The 13,885-nt window shown below is 42.8% G+C and overlaps 1 protein-coding gene across 2 annotated transcripts in view; it reads left to right on the forward strand.

Moving 5' to 3' along the window:
• Positions 1-10,237: 10,237 nt before the first annotated feature.
• Positions 10,238-13,885, forward strand: part of NEK7 (NIMA related kinase 7) — a 77,570-nt gene continuing 73,922 nt past the window's right edge. Inside the window, exon 1 of one of the 2 annotated variants that reach the window (XM_054833625.1) lies at positions 10,238-11,033. The gene's annotated coding sequence lies outside the window, so the exon portion shown is untranslated. The remainder of the gene's footprint in view (positions 11,034-13,885) is intronic. The other variant, XM_054833623.1, reaches the window with a different exon arrangement.

Consider the following 13,885-nt stretch of genomic DNA (forward strand, 5'->3'; position numbering starts at 1 on the left):
CTGATCTCTAAAAATATATTTCCCCCACTCTACAAAATCAGTTATGCACTTGCCACTGAACAGCTGCCTAGTTCCAACACTCAACAGAGTATAGAGTGAGGAGTGTGCATCTGACGTGTAACATAGAAGATCTACAGGCAAAATTAAGGTTTCCTCATGTAAATTAAAAAAAATAGATTATGGCATGAAATCTAACAGTACCTATTTACAAGCACATTAAGAAATGACTTGGCAGACTGTTAACTTCAGCCATTAAAATAATTATTCAATGTGAGAGAAACATGTAACAATTATATTTAACACTGGTTTGTCAGAACTTTCTCATTTATTCATTTCAATGACAATGCCTTTAAGAATAATATGATAGAGGAGTATCTTACCATGAAATACAGCAAGTGACAGCTTTACTTTAACCAGAGATTTCTGTTTTCTTTAGATGACAACATACCTGTTGTCAATTGTAGTGACTTAAAAATTCGTACACTTTGATCCTGTACTCTTGGGATAGGGAGTACAGCAACTTCAGGACTGAGTTCTAGACATCTTTTGTAAATCTATTTTGGGATTAGTTATAAGGAGAAACTTTCAGAAATTCAATAGAAGTTTTTGATGTGAAGTCCTGAAATCTTGTTTTGGGGAAAGTTTCTATTGTATGGCCAAAGCAACGACAATGCTCAGCTACGGGGATTTAAGAACCGTCTCGCTACAAAGTAATAGCAAAAGGATGGGCCAAATAACATCTTAGACATGACACAAGCACTACGTATTTATTTTAGATGCAGCAAAGAATGCAAATGAGTTTGCTAACAATTGGTATTCTAAAGTTTTCTATTTAGATGAAGCTTTCCCATTATGTCTCATTATTTCAGTCAGCATTTATGTTTTTGTGCCTCTTTCTTTTTTTTAGGAGATATTCTACCAAAAATAAATAATTAAACCACAGATGAACTGTCAAAAGGGAACATTCATATTTTAACGCAACATTAACATTTTGGTAATTAACATGGCAGTTAATGCTTTTAGCAGATGTAACAACATTAGACTTGTAAATTTTAATTAAAGTTAATGGTTCACGATAGCTGTAGGGATCAGGCATCCTCTCTGGATACTGAAAACATGTCTAATGTGATTAGAAATACTAATTGAAGAAAAAAGGACTGCAATAGTAATGACTGTACTTCTTTATCCTACTAAATTATTACAAACCTGCAGCAACTTTTAAAATACATTTGCAGAAGGAAGCTTGAAGAGTCAAATTCTCCCCTTGAAAATTAAAAAGGGTCAAAAGAACAGTGCAGACATTTTCTGTGTGTTAAAAGAGGGAAAATCATTAATCGAAAGCCACAGCTCCTTCCTTATCCTCCTGAGACCATATTCCCAAGAAATACTATGAAGTTATTTGGTTACATTTCACATCCCTTTTGGATTTAATTAGGAACTAATGTGTTAGTTTTAATTCCCTCAGAGGCTTTGAATTCCAATAGCAGGCAGAGAAACAGGACTGGCACTGGGAACTATGACTCAAGTGGACATTTCTCAGTTTTAGTGCAAGTTAAGAGATTGGCGGTGAGTCCTTTTCATGGCTTGCTGATACATGAAACATTTTAATAAGCACAGGGAAAGGATTAGTTTTACTAAGGGTAATTACAAGCTGCTACCCACCTATAAAATGCACTCCCATTTTATTGTAAAATGCCAACAATATTTATTTCACTTGTTCTTTGGGTTTTTTTTCTTCTCTAAAGCTGGCTCCAAAGTCTGCTGAAGTCAGTAGAAAAATTCTGCAGTCGTTATTATAGCAAAATTGCCACCAAAAATCATGTTCTTTCTACTGGGAGTTCCAGCTAATAAAGATTAAACACTGGAAATTAAGTTTGCTTTTTTTTTGACTGACAATAGTTATTTTTACTATAAATGCAGTTATTCCCCGCTAGTGCCGTTAGCTCTGTTTCTGTCAACACCTTTCCAACATCATCATAAATTATTATTCATTTGCACTGCAGCCCAAGCATAGGCTCCGTTCTACCAGGCAAAGTGCAAAGACCTGGTGAGAGACAATTCTTGTTTGGAAGAGTTGCACTCTAACCAGTTCTGACACAGGCTAGGAGAAAGGATGCTGGGAGAACAAATGCTGCTTTATCTTCACTTTATTTCTAGCCGAAAGGCTGGAACAAGAGATCAGGAAATTTGGTCATGCTTATATGGAAAGACTGAATAAAGCCATCTGAAGGAAATTTATCGAGTAACACTGGAATTCAGAACATTTGCAAAGACTTGTATTAATCTCTGGGCGAAGAGCCTACGTGCAACGTTTCTGTCTTGTGTCGGCACTAAATGTAAACACGAAATGGTGTTTAACTAATCATGAATTTCAGGCTGCCTTTCTACAAAGGTGTACGTTTTGTTGAATTCAGGTAAGAAGATCTGAATTGTGCATTTTGAATTGCTGTCCAATTGTATCACCCAGTATGACACAGTGGATAACGTAATACCTTTGAATGTGCACCTTCACGAGGTCTGTGGCTTCATGATTTAGTTGTGTGCTAAATAGCCAAGAAATGCTTTTATCTCATCTGTCACTTTCCATTGGAAATCCCAATATATTTTACAAAATTTCTTCTAAATTTTACCTGTGTTCCTATGTAAAAATAATAAGTTGCCTCCGTGGATTCCTCGGGGATTCAAGCTGCGAGTACAACAGTGTGGATGTCTGATGTATCCAAGGATTTAGTCAGGTGGCGGGGGGGGGAAATAAAAGTTACGGTTAAGGTTTTGGTGAATTTTTTAAACATTACTTCTTCATTTCCTAGATACCACTGAATCTAATGTGATTCTGCATATGGATCCATAAACATGGATATTTATTGTACTTGACTAAAAACATAACAGTTGTGGATTTTCTTTAATAATTTACTGCAATTTCATTTTCTAGCTTTATAGTAATGACTCAGCCATAACACAATTTCTGGCAGCTATGACTTACTGAAAGAAAGGACAAATTGACTGAATTTTCTCTTTTTTTTTTTTTTTTTGGTTAAAATTCCCAGATCCAACAGCTAAGGCCTAGGTTGTCAGCTACGTAAGTCAGCATGACTCCACTGAAGTCAGCGCAGCTATGCTGACTTACACTAGGTAAGAGTCTGGACCACAGTGACACCAAATATACAGTTTATAGGTTTTATTGGCAAGTACATGTTTATAGACTTGAAGGCAGTTTCTAAGCCTGTGTCGTATCGTAAACACTACTGCCTTGGACAAACAGACATAACAATTATTTGGAAGCTGAAATGCTTACCTGCTTCTGTAAGACTTTCTTTTATATGAATAAGTTTCTGTTCTTCTGTGAAAGAACCTCATGTATGAAGGGTTATTGCCAGACACAAGTTAGATAATTTCTATCATTGGGAAAAATGTACTAGTAGACATATTCTGGCATTCAGAGCAGGGTAATCAATTAACTTACAAGGTGGAAAATTAAAAATACATAAAGGGAATAGTTCCCAGTCACTGATTAGAGGTTCACTGTCACAGCCTTCATGAAGTGAAGAAATTTGTGGGGTTCAAAATGGACTGGACCTTTAGATAGACATAAAGGATGACTGGGGCGGGGGGGGAAGAAATTCGAGAAGAACAATAGCTTGGTGCATAAGGGTTTATGATAAATATTTGTTAAATATGAACAACTGAGGTAAGATGTAATACAGACAAGTATGTCTGTTTCTGGGCTCTTGAACAGAGTCATTGCTATCGTGTGTAACTCAAGCGAGGTACCAATATCTCTAAACTGAATTTGAACTTGCTAGCCGGGTAATCTTTTACTGAAGTTTCTAAGATGAGGGAGCGTAGCCCTGCCCTCAAGGAACATGGGGAATGCTAGGAATATTTTGGGACATACTGAGGGAAGATGTGGATGGGCCAGGGCGTTACAAAACCCGAAGCCTGCTCATCTGGCTGCAATGGAGTGGGGCTCTGGATGGGCAGAACAGCCTCTCCTGTACCGAGATAAGCCTGTGGTCAGCTACCCTGCACCGAACTTTCGTTTTCTTTATTACTGGTGCCCAAGCTTGGCTGGGCTTATTATGATAACTACAGTAAACATACAAATATTTCCTTCCTACAGTTAAATGAAAATTGATAACACATGGAAATAACAGTGTGATAGAGCAAAGGAAAATGTTGGAAAAGAGAAACATATTTCAGAGTGATTACATATATAGCACAACATTTTAGAAAAAAGTATTGCACTGAGGACAGTTGTTTTAAATCACAATTTTTAAGAACAAAATTAAATCTTAAGACCCTAGTTGTCCATCAGGCATTGCCTTGCCAACCAAACCATTCAGGTGGAGAAACAGATGCATGGTTTCAGGCTGCTAATCGTACAAAAGTTACACAGCCAGCGCCATGGCAGGAGCACGGACTGCCCACGCTGCTGCTGCAGCAAAACTGCCGGCTAAGCGATAGAGCAAAACTGTCCGTGGCTCCTTGGGAAGGGCACTGCCGCATCCAGGGCTCGTGGCGAGAGATCATCCCGAGTCCTGCCAGGAAAGGCAGTGCCCAGGAAAACACAACACCCTCCTGTGCGGCCGAGCGCTCTTCTGCGGGCGTATCTGTTACAGAAACCAGCCACCGCTCTGGGGTGTCACTTTGCTGCCCATTGTGCCAAATCCTGAACGCAGCTCCACAAGTCGCAAAAGTTCTAAGTCATAATTATTACCCGTAATAATTTCTGTCCAAACAGTGCCTTTTAGGCTTCCTGCCAGGCCTCACTATGCTCACCAGTGCCTACTGGTGAAAATCCTCTTTTAACCTTTCTTGTTTGACTCTCCTATACCTGTCCCATATTTTGTGTTATTTCTGTGATCTTTGGCTGGATGACTGTCTTTTAGAATTTATTTTGGCAGTTTTCAATCTGGAAGTAGATTATAATTTTCCATTTACTCTCACTTTTGGTGTCCAGACACTGTTTTTCATAAATGGCAAAAGTTCCTCCTGCGTGTGATAAAAAATTATGGAGGAATCAGGAGACAGTACATTGTATTGATAATGTTTTTGGGACCCTAAGTGAAAGAAGGACAAAAATTCTTCTGTTTCAAAACATTGAATTAAAAATTTAGAAAAATCAGCTTTTTGAACAATTATTGGTGGTGATTTAAAACAGACACAGTTACTTACTTGCTTACTGACAGCATTGTATTAATTATTTCTTAGTGAAATTTTGCCATGGTTTTAGGTCCCGTAAGTGCAATATTCCTCACACTTTTCTATGCAGCTGCACCCTCCTGCACAGCAATACTGCTGAGGGTTCGGGGCTCTCTCATGTCACTTGAAACTGAGCTGCCAGCCTTCTGGTTTAGAAGCCCTGTTTTAAATAGACAATTGCACGGTCAATCTCTACAATGTTTAAAAGTGTCAATACTTACATGAAAAAGAATACCTCCATTTGCATTAGAACACAGTTCATCTCTCTAAGATAATGAACAAAATCACCTCTGGAAAAAAAGGATAAAGCACTCTCATTTCTCAGTATTTGTTGTCTGAACACTAAAAAGATTTGAAGCTGGTGGTCATACCTGTAACTTTTTAATATATGATTTAAATGGTTATTGATGGTCTTTTCTGTGAAATTTTTGAACCCACTCATCCTTTTCACCTGCACAGTTTAAGTAGGCACCCTGTACAAAAGTCTTTCATCTGTTTCACTGGAAACTTCTACCTGCTAATTTCATTTTATGCCACCCAATTCTTACATTATTGGAGATAAGGAATAATTGTTCTTTTATCAATATGAATCAATAAAACAATAACAATCACAATTATCTTCTCTACACCTTTCATTAGCTGACATATCCATCTTCTGTCTCCTTTCAGTCATCTCAGTCATCTTATGTTTAAGCTGAAGCTTTCAATGCTTTTTTCCTCTTATAGAGGTTTTTGCTTACCATTAATTTTCCTTTTCATCCCTCCCACGTTTTCCAATTCTAGGTCTTTATTATTATTCTGCGTAATTTTGTACCACAGGCAAACTTGGTCATCTCTTGTATTATTTATAGTGAGTATGTAATACTCAGTATCGTGAGTATGTAAACAGGAATGGACCCAGCACACATCGCTGTGAGATTCTAGGAGAAACCTCCCTCCACTGTGGAGATGGATTATTTATTCCTACCTTTTTTCCTACCTGAAACCAGTTATTAGCTAAGTACTGATCCTTTCCTCTTATTGTAAGGTTGCTTAATTTCTGTAAGAAGCTTTAGTAAAGATTTTGCCAACAAGATTTTCTAAAATACAAGAATCTTGTATCATCTAAGCTCACTCTTTCCACATATCTTTCCAAAAACTCTCACAGGTTTGTGTGGTACAAAGGGTTCCCCTGTTGGAATCTCTCATAATATTTAAGCAAAAAACCCCCATTTTTTCTAGTCTTATCTTTGTTGAATCCTTCTGTCTTTAAATCATGATCATTTACTGGCCCTGCAAAGTCTACGACAGCACGCTTCCTGCTTCTGATGTGTTTGGAAGAGGTTTTACAATAAAGTTTTATACCATTACCAACATTTTCCTTCAAATGCTTTTGGCCTGCCTTTTACAGTTTTACATTTAGCTTGCCAGAGGTTTTGCTGTTTTCTGTTTTCCTCATCTGAACGTAATTTTTTTTAGGACTGCCTTTTTGCTTACAATACTATGCTTTATTCTTATGTCTTTTGGAGGTCCTCTTACCGCTTTGATAGATGACAGATACTTACTCAGAAATTCTCATACAGGTCATTTCCCCCTTTGGCTATTCCTTTTAATTTACTTTTAACAAACTTCCTTGATTTTATGCAGTCCCCTTTTCAGCATTCACTGTTGCTATGGTAAATCTATTTGGCCTTTTCACTTCTACAAGTGTGTTGAATTTGAATATATTATGATCAAAATTCTGAAACGGTTCTTTGATATGGAAGTTCTGAAGAAGGTCTGGTGCCCTGCTTGGTCCACATCAGGAGTTCTCCAAGCTCCTCTGATGAATTGCTCCACTTAATGATTTATGTTGTGTAAAAGCTTAAGTTCTGTGTAAGAACCTATGATAATATTTATCCAGTCCAGACATAACTGATGTCTCTATTCCTGCCTTCACAGCCTTTCCGATTTCCCCTACCATGTCACAGGCAGCTATCCTAGCCTTTTTACTGTTACTAACGAAGAACCAGCATAGAGGGACACTCAAAACCTGAATTTCAGGCTTCAAGGATTTAAAGCAGAGCAGTTGCTCCTTTTGATTAATTTCCTGTAGTTTATTGATTTGAAGAACCTAAAGAATTGTTAACCAGTGAGTTGTTATGTTATGCTCCTACCTCTGTGACCCCAAAGACATGTATTCCCATGCTCCACTGTCCTAGCAAGCTCTTCTGCCTAAAAGTTTTAAAGTTTTGAAATCTGTATTTTCCCTGAGTCTGAAGTTTATTCTGTTAATGAACATCTCAAGTATCTAGATGTACGGAGGCCTGGATAATAGTGGAGCGCAAGTTAGGAATCATCTAGGGAGAAGATCTAAACATTTGAGTTCCCGGTTGACTTTTACATTGTTACCTAGCAGTCTCCAGCTGCTCTTAAGTCCAGTAGCTTAGTCCTGGCAAAGGACACCAGTTTTTAGTTCAGTGACAATCCAAGCATAACACTGCCATTCCAAATAATATGCTTTGTCATCATTTGGTATTTTTGATATCCTTGACCCCCGACCATATTTATAAGTTATATATATTCACAGACTGCAATGATCAGAAAAAGACTGGTGGAGCTTTCTTAAATTAATATTGATATGTAAATAGATTTATAATAGCAAGGCTAGTGAAGTGCAGCATTGGTTGACAAATAGTGAGGTCCTTAGTCCTTCTGCCTCTGGCCTGTTTGATTCTAGGTGTAGAGCATCTGCTGGCAATGCCTTCAGAAGTTGGTAAGACTTAGGGAAGAAGCCACGTTCTCCCTCCCAGATCCTTAATTCCAGCATGTCTTTGTCCATTTTCTCTAATCCTTTGCTAGCTGGTTAGGCAGTGTCCCCTCCAGCCTCCAAGAGAAGCATTTGCCAGAGATAAGCCTGCTCCTTAACAATCCCGAAGGCTACAGGATCTTCTGGAGCCTCTTCTGCCTTTCTGATTCTGTCTGTTGTAAAGGGACATTACAGTGAATGCTAGATGAATTTATTAAACTAAAAATGTGCATTAAAAAGCAAAGAAAAAACATCCTTCTATAAATAAACATTCATGCAGCACGGGTTTCAAAACAATCTTCCATGGTACATGGAAGATTTGTCACTTTGCAAATTAAAAATTAATGGGCGAACTGGCCATGATGATAGACTAATGAACTGAAGCAGCTTCTTCACTTTTAAGTTTTCTGATTCTCAGGCACCAAAAAGGAAATGGAAGCAACCATCCTCTAAAAAGGGAAGGTTCGAATAAGGGAAAAAGAAGATGCTGCAGCAATTAGTAACGTCAGGCTAAAGTAGCTGTTGGATTCAGGCAGCTAAACAGAGAAGTCAAAATCCTATGGAAATGTAGTAATGGCAGCTACAGTGAAATAGCAGCATGGAGAAAATCAAGGGAAAAAAAAGTAAGTGCAGCGAGTATAAAATAGGATGAAAGACAAAAAAGCCCATACAGTCAGATTAAGCAAAGGAAAACAGTGAGAAACCTACTGGAAACAAAGGCAGGTAAGCTCTGGGTTATTCTCTTTTAATGCATGAGCACAGAGAAAGCTTCAAATGCTACCTAGGTCTCCTCTGGTGATTGCAAACTGCTCATTTTCCATCTGAGAGAATCTAGAAAAGAGCAATAGCTCGATATTATAGTAGTAATTGCCTTTACTTGCAAAAAAATGATACCTCATAAGACTCGATATTTTGTGGTCAGCTACACACCAAATATCAATCCCTCCTTTCTCCATCAGAGGCTTTGCACATACATGACTGTCTTGCACAACTGAATTTCCGGTTGAGACTAAAGGGACTTTTGGAGATAGAAAGCATTCAGTGGAATTGCTGATGGTAATTCTTTTGAGTAACTTTTTAACATTACATGGCAGATCTATCAAGTTTTCACTCTTAGGTATGTGGGGAAACCTGAAGTATCGCACTTTTTACAAGAAAACAATCCAGGGAATTCTTGTTCAAGAAACTGCTTTTGCAACATAGCTTATCCATGAAAAAAAAAACAACAAACCCAACCTCTTAATCATGATTCCAATTTATTCTTTTGGCCTGTACTTTTTGAAGAAATATAAAATGCACTTCAAAAGGGAAGATTATAGGGTATACCTGATTCCACAGGCAGAGCGTCACCTTGTCACTGTACTTGGCTAGTGACATCAAATAACCCAATGCTATAATAAAGAGGAAATGTGCAGAATGGTTAATAAATGTGTTAACATCAGAGAAATGAGAGCCAGCAAAAAATAATTTCCTTGCAAACTTCGTTAGACTTTGTATACACTGCAGGTTTCTCAAAGCTGTAAAGTTTGCCTCAAAAGCAGACAGTATTACTTTGTACACAGACAGGTGAATAGACTTTTCCCAGACACACTGGCCCATTTCCTATTTATTCTGCAAGAGACTTAAACCAAGTATAACTTTACCCGTTACAAGCAAAAAACCAACCTAACCCTTATGAGAACTGAAATGAGACTTTGCTTTGGAAAAAATAAAGTATGTCTGATTCAAGATAGTTTTAAATTTCTGTTTTCTCACTGGAATGCCAGAGATCTGTCTTTTACAGAGGTTTTCCACACCTGAGGAAGAAGCCATTTGATCACAATAATCCATAAAACTTACTGGGGAAATTGCGGTCAGCTTTCATACTTTTTCCCCATCTTTGGTTATTAAGATCTCTTTCCTGTGAAGTCAATTGCTTTTCCTCATCCTGAAACAGGCTAAGCTTTCAGGAACCTGAAAAACAGTAGTATTCTGGAATTCAGTGGGTTTTACCTACTTAACCCCAGTGCTGCTGCAAAAGTAGAAGCTGGTGGGACAGGACTCATGGCGAGTCTGGTCTGTTTTGTTCCTGTCACTTTCATTTCTCCAAGCACAGCGAAGGAGTTTGAGTCACTTCCAGCTGACATACTCAGTCAATACCTAGTATCTTGCAGATTGTCACGATTTGTGTACAAAATGAAAAGTACGTTGTTTGACGTACAGTGTTTTCCCAAGCAGCCTGGGCCAAAGCCTCAGCCCCGTGCTGTTCCCTGCACTGCAGAAGAGCCAGCCCCTGGTTCCCAGAGGCCCGAGCTCGTTTTTCTCCTGCTCCTGTTCGCTTCTGGTTTCGCCAGGAGAGCGCGGCGCTTTCCCTAACCGCTGTGTCGCTGCGGTGCCAGTGCCGATGAAGGCCTCGTTGTGCTTGCGAGTATAAACACCACCAGATGAATGGTCCCTGTCTCAGAACATTTACAAGCCAAGTAATTTTCAAACGAGCTGCGAATTCCCCCGCACCCACCGAGGCGGAGGCAGCCTCCGCCGCGCCCTGCCGCCGCGGGCACGCTGCCTCGATTAGCCGGTTGCCAGCCGAGCCCTCGGCGGAGCGCAGGCGTTGCGGGCCAGAGCCGTGCCCGCCAGCCCCGGGGACCCCGCGGGACGAGGCCGCCCGGCAGCGCGGGGCGGAGCGCGGCGGGGTCCCGGCTGCTCAGCGCCGGACGGAAACTTCTGCCGGCGCCGCGTTCCCTCCGGCGGCTCGGGCAAGCAGCTGGGCGCGGGCCCGGCGGGGACGAGCCGCTGCCGCCACTGGACCCCTCGTCTCCGGCCGGGAGGGGGGCGGCGGTGCGAGGCGGAGCCCGGCGGCCGCCCCGCCTCCCTCCTCGGGGATGCCGGGATGTTTACGGGCCCGGCAGGAGCGGCAGGGGGTGGAGAGGAGGTGGGGGCCGCTGCGGGTGGCCGAGCCGCCCGCCAGGAGCCCCGCTAGGCGCCCGCGGACAGCTCTGGCCCGGCCCCGGGCCTGAGAAGCCGTGGAGGAGAGGAGGCCGGTTCCGGGCCCCCGCGCCAGGAGAAGGCGGAGCCAGGCTTCCCGGTGAGCGGGGCGGTGGCACGGCCGCCGGGCGGGCGGCGCGGGGCCGGGGCCGTAAGAGGGGGTCCCGGCGGCTGTGCCAGCTCTGCTGGCGGCGCTCCCCCCGCCGCTCTGCGCGGGCGGCTGCCGGGGGTCCCGCCTCCCGTCTCCTCCCGTTGGTCGCCGGGGCTCTCGCTCGCAGCGCCATTGGGCGCGGCAGCTGCCGCTCCGCCCGCTGCCGGGGTAGGGAGCGGTGTGGGTATGGGAGCGAGAAACTTTCTGCGCCGCGCTGAGGGGTGGGATGGCCGCGGCGGCGGCGCGGCGGTGCCTGCGCTTCGCGCGTGGGTCTCGCCATCTGCCCGGCGCCCCGCGGCATGAAGGGCAGAGCGGGCCGCTGCGGCGGCGCCGGGGCGTTGTGGTGGTGGTCGGGGAAGCGGCTCCCCTGAGGGCTGCTGTGGCCTTTCGGCCGGCGGCGGCTGGCCCCGGTGCGGAGCACTGCTGGTCTCGAGAGACAGGCGGGCGAGGACCTTGCCTGGCGGCGGCCAGGCTCGGGCATCTCAGGGCGCCTCAGGCTGCCTGCGGCCTGGCCGCCGGGCCGCTCGCCGCGGCCCCTCGTGCCTCTGCCCCTGGCTGGGCTCTTCAGGTTAATAACGCAAGCGGAGCTTCTTTCCGTGACGTTTTCGGTCGTTTCCAGCTGGTTTTCTCCAGGCTTCTCTGTCTTCCTCTCACCTGAGAGGCTGGTGTCGGGCGGATGCTCCCCGGAGCAGCCGAGAGGGGACAGCCCCGTCTGGAGGGTTTCACACAGCACTGAGAAAAAATAGCGTCGTCACTGGGAGCCACGGCCCGGTGGCAGCGGGTCGAGAGAGCCCCGTCCCAGGCGGGAGCCGTCTGCCTCTGCCCCTCTCCCTCCCGCCCTGGCAGCCGCCTCCTGCTGAGGGGAGCTGCTGTGGCACCGGCCGGGGCAGGCGGGAGGGCAGAGGGGGGTGCCTGGCCGTGAGGGCCCCTCTTGCAGGTGCCAGCCTTTCCTTGTCTCTGCCCTTACCAGCCGGCCGTGGCTGCTGGGTTTGCCTTCCCTCACCGGCTGGTGAGGCTCCCAGATGGCAGCACCAGTAGCTGTAGGAGGCTGTGAGGAGCTGAGGCCTAGTGAGAAGCGCTGGAAGTGAGGCACTGCCCATCTGTTGGGGTGTCTTCTTTTTCTTGCCCCCCGCCCTCATCCCACTTCTCTATTTAGATTATGTAGCACCCGATCCTGGTTGTACTAGCACTGGCCCTGAATTCTATTTTGTGTCCATTGAACTATACCTGCTTGGCTTTAGGATTCAGAAGTTCAGAATATTGTTCTCTGGGGGAGGAATGTAGCTTTGTTTTGCTCTGCATTTCATGAGGAGCATCACTTCTTGAATGGTAAAACTGCTTAGGATGTTAAACCTACTTCTGGTAAAAGATGATGAGGTGTGTATGTGTTAAATCACACAAATATTTCAATACTGATACTGGAAAAAACTGTTTCTTAAATTTTCTTACTACTTGCACCAACTGAATGGTAAACTTTTCGTTTGTCACCTTTGAGGTGATAGCACTTTTCTCAGATTGCAATGGCAGCATCACTTCTCAGAAAAGGTCACGTATGCATAGTAATTTTGCTGAATGTACTGGATATATTTCCTGTATAAAGTTGTATTACAAGCTTGAGCTGCAGAAATTACAGTGAATGATATGTTAAGCTAAGGTAGACACTTTGGATGATTAGATGTCAAGTGGATATTTGTGGCTCCGCTAAATCAGGAAGAATGAATTTTAAAAATATTTTACTTGAAGGCTATGTAGGAGACAATTCAGTGTTGCAGTGCTGTAGAAATGTCTGGTTTTGAAATTTTGGGTTTGGGCTGTCTTGAGAGGGATAAAATGCAGTAGAAAACAGTCATTAGTTCACGGGCTGTGAAAAACTTAGGCAGAGGAAGGAAAACTTTGTGTTGTGGAAAGAGGGAAACTTACAAGCAATGTCCAATAGTTTAAGAACTTAAAGCCCTCTGGGTTTGTTTGTTTGGGTTTTTTACCTTTTTGATACTGGAAGAAACAATTTATTAGGAACACTTGTTTAATTTCAAAACATGAAGATGATATAAATATCTGATGTTTGGGTGGATGACTTCTCAAAGCACACTTAGAGACTTTCACTGTGAGAGTAGAGATACTACCTTTATCATAGATATCTTGTATTCAACATACCACTTAGTCATTGGAGTAAAAAAAATAATTTTGGGAGAGATTAAGGAATTCTAGCCAACAAATCTTTTTTTGATTGTCTTATCACAGGGTCTACAAGAATTAGACAAGTAGAATCTCATCCCCACCAAAGAAACTTGTTTCCAAAGAAGAGAAAAGAATCTAACATTTTGGAGTTTGTTTAAAGGCCTGTGAGCTTATGAGAAACACAAATGAAAAATAGAATATAAGAAGTCAGTTCCTCATTTTACTGTGACCTGTGGTATCTTGTGAATTGTAAGATAGAGCCATGTAGCCCACCCATACCTTTCTTTTTTGTGCAGCAGAGTTGAGCTCAGTTGCACAAAACATAGCCAGTCCAGTATATTTGTCCACAGAGACAATTTGGTGAGGCAATTTGTTCATGCATGCAAAAAACTCCCATTTAATAAACTTAGTACAATATCCTGCATTTACACTAGCCCTAAGTTCAGTTGTATTGCCATCGATGCCTTGTTGCCTTCTGAAGTTTGACATTATTCCAAACATCTGTGCTGAGTGGATGAGTTCATGTTACCTTGAAAAGTTTCCTGGAAAAAGTCAAACTGCAATAACTTCTCTATCTCCAAGGGAATTTTTTTGATTATTTGGGACTTATCCAAAAATCCCTT

Source organism: Grus americana, chromosome 8 (assembly GCF_028858705.1).
Source record: "Grus americana isolate bGruAme1 chromosome 8, bGruAme1.mat, whole genome shotgun sequence".
In the NCBI taxonomy this organism is placed as follows: Eukaryota; Metazoa; Chordata; class Aves; order Gruiformes; family Gruidae; genus Grus; species Grus americana.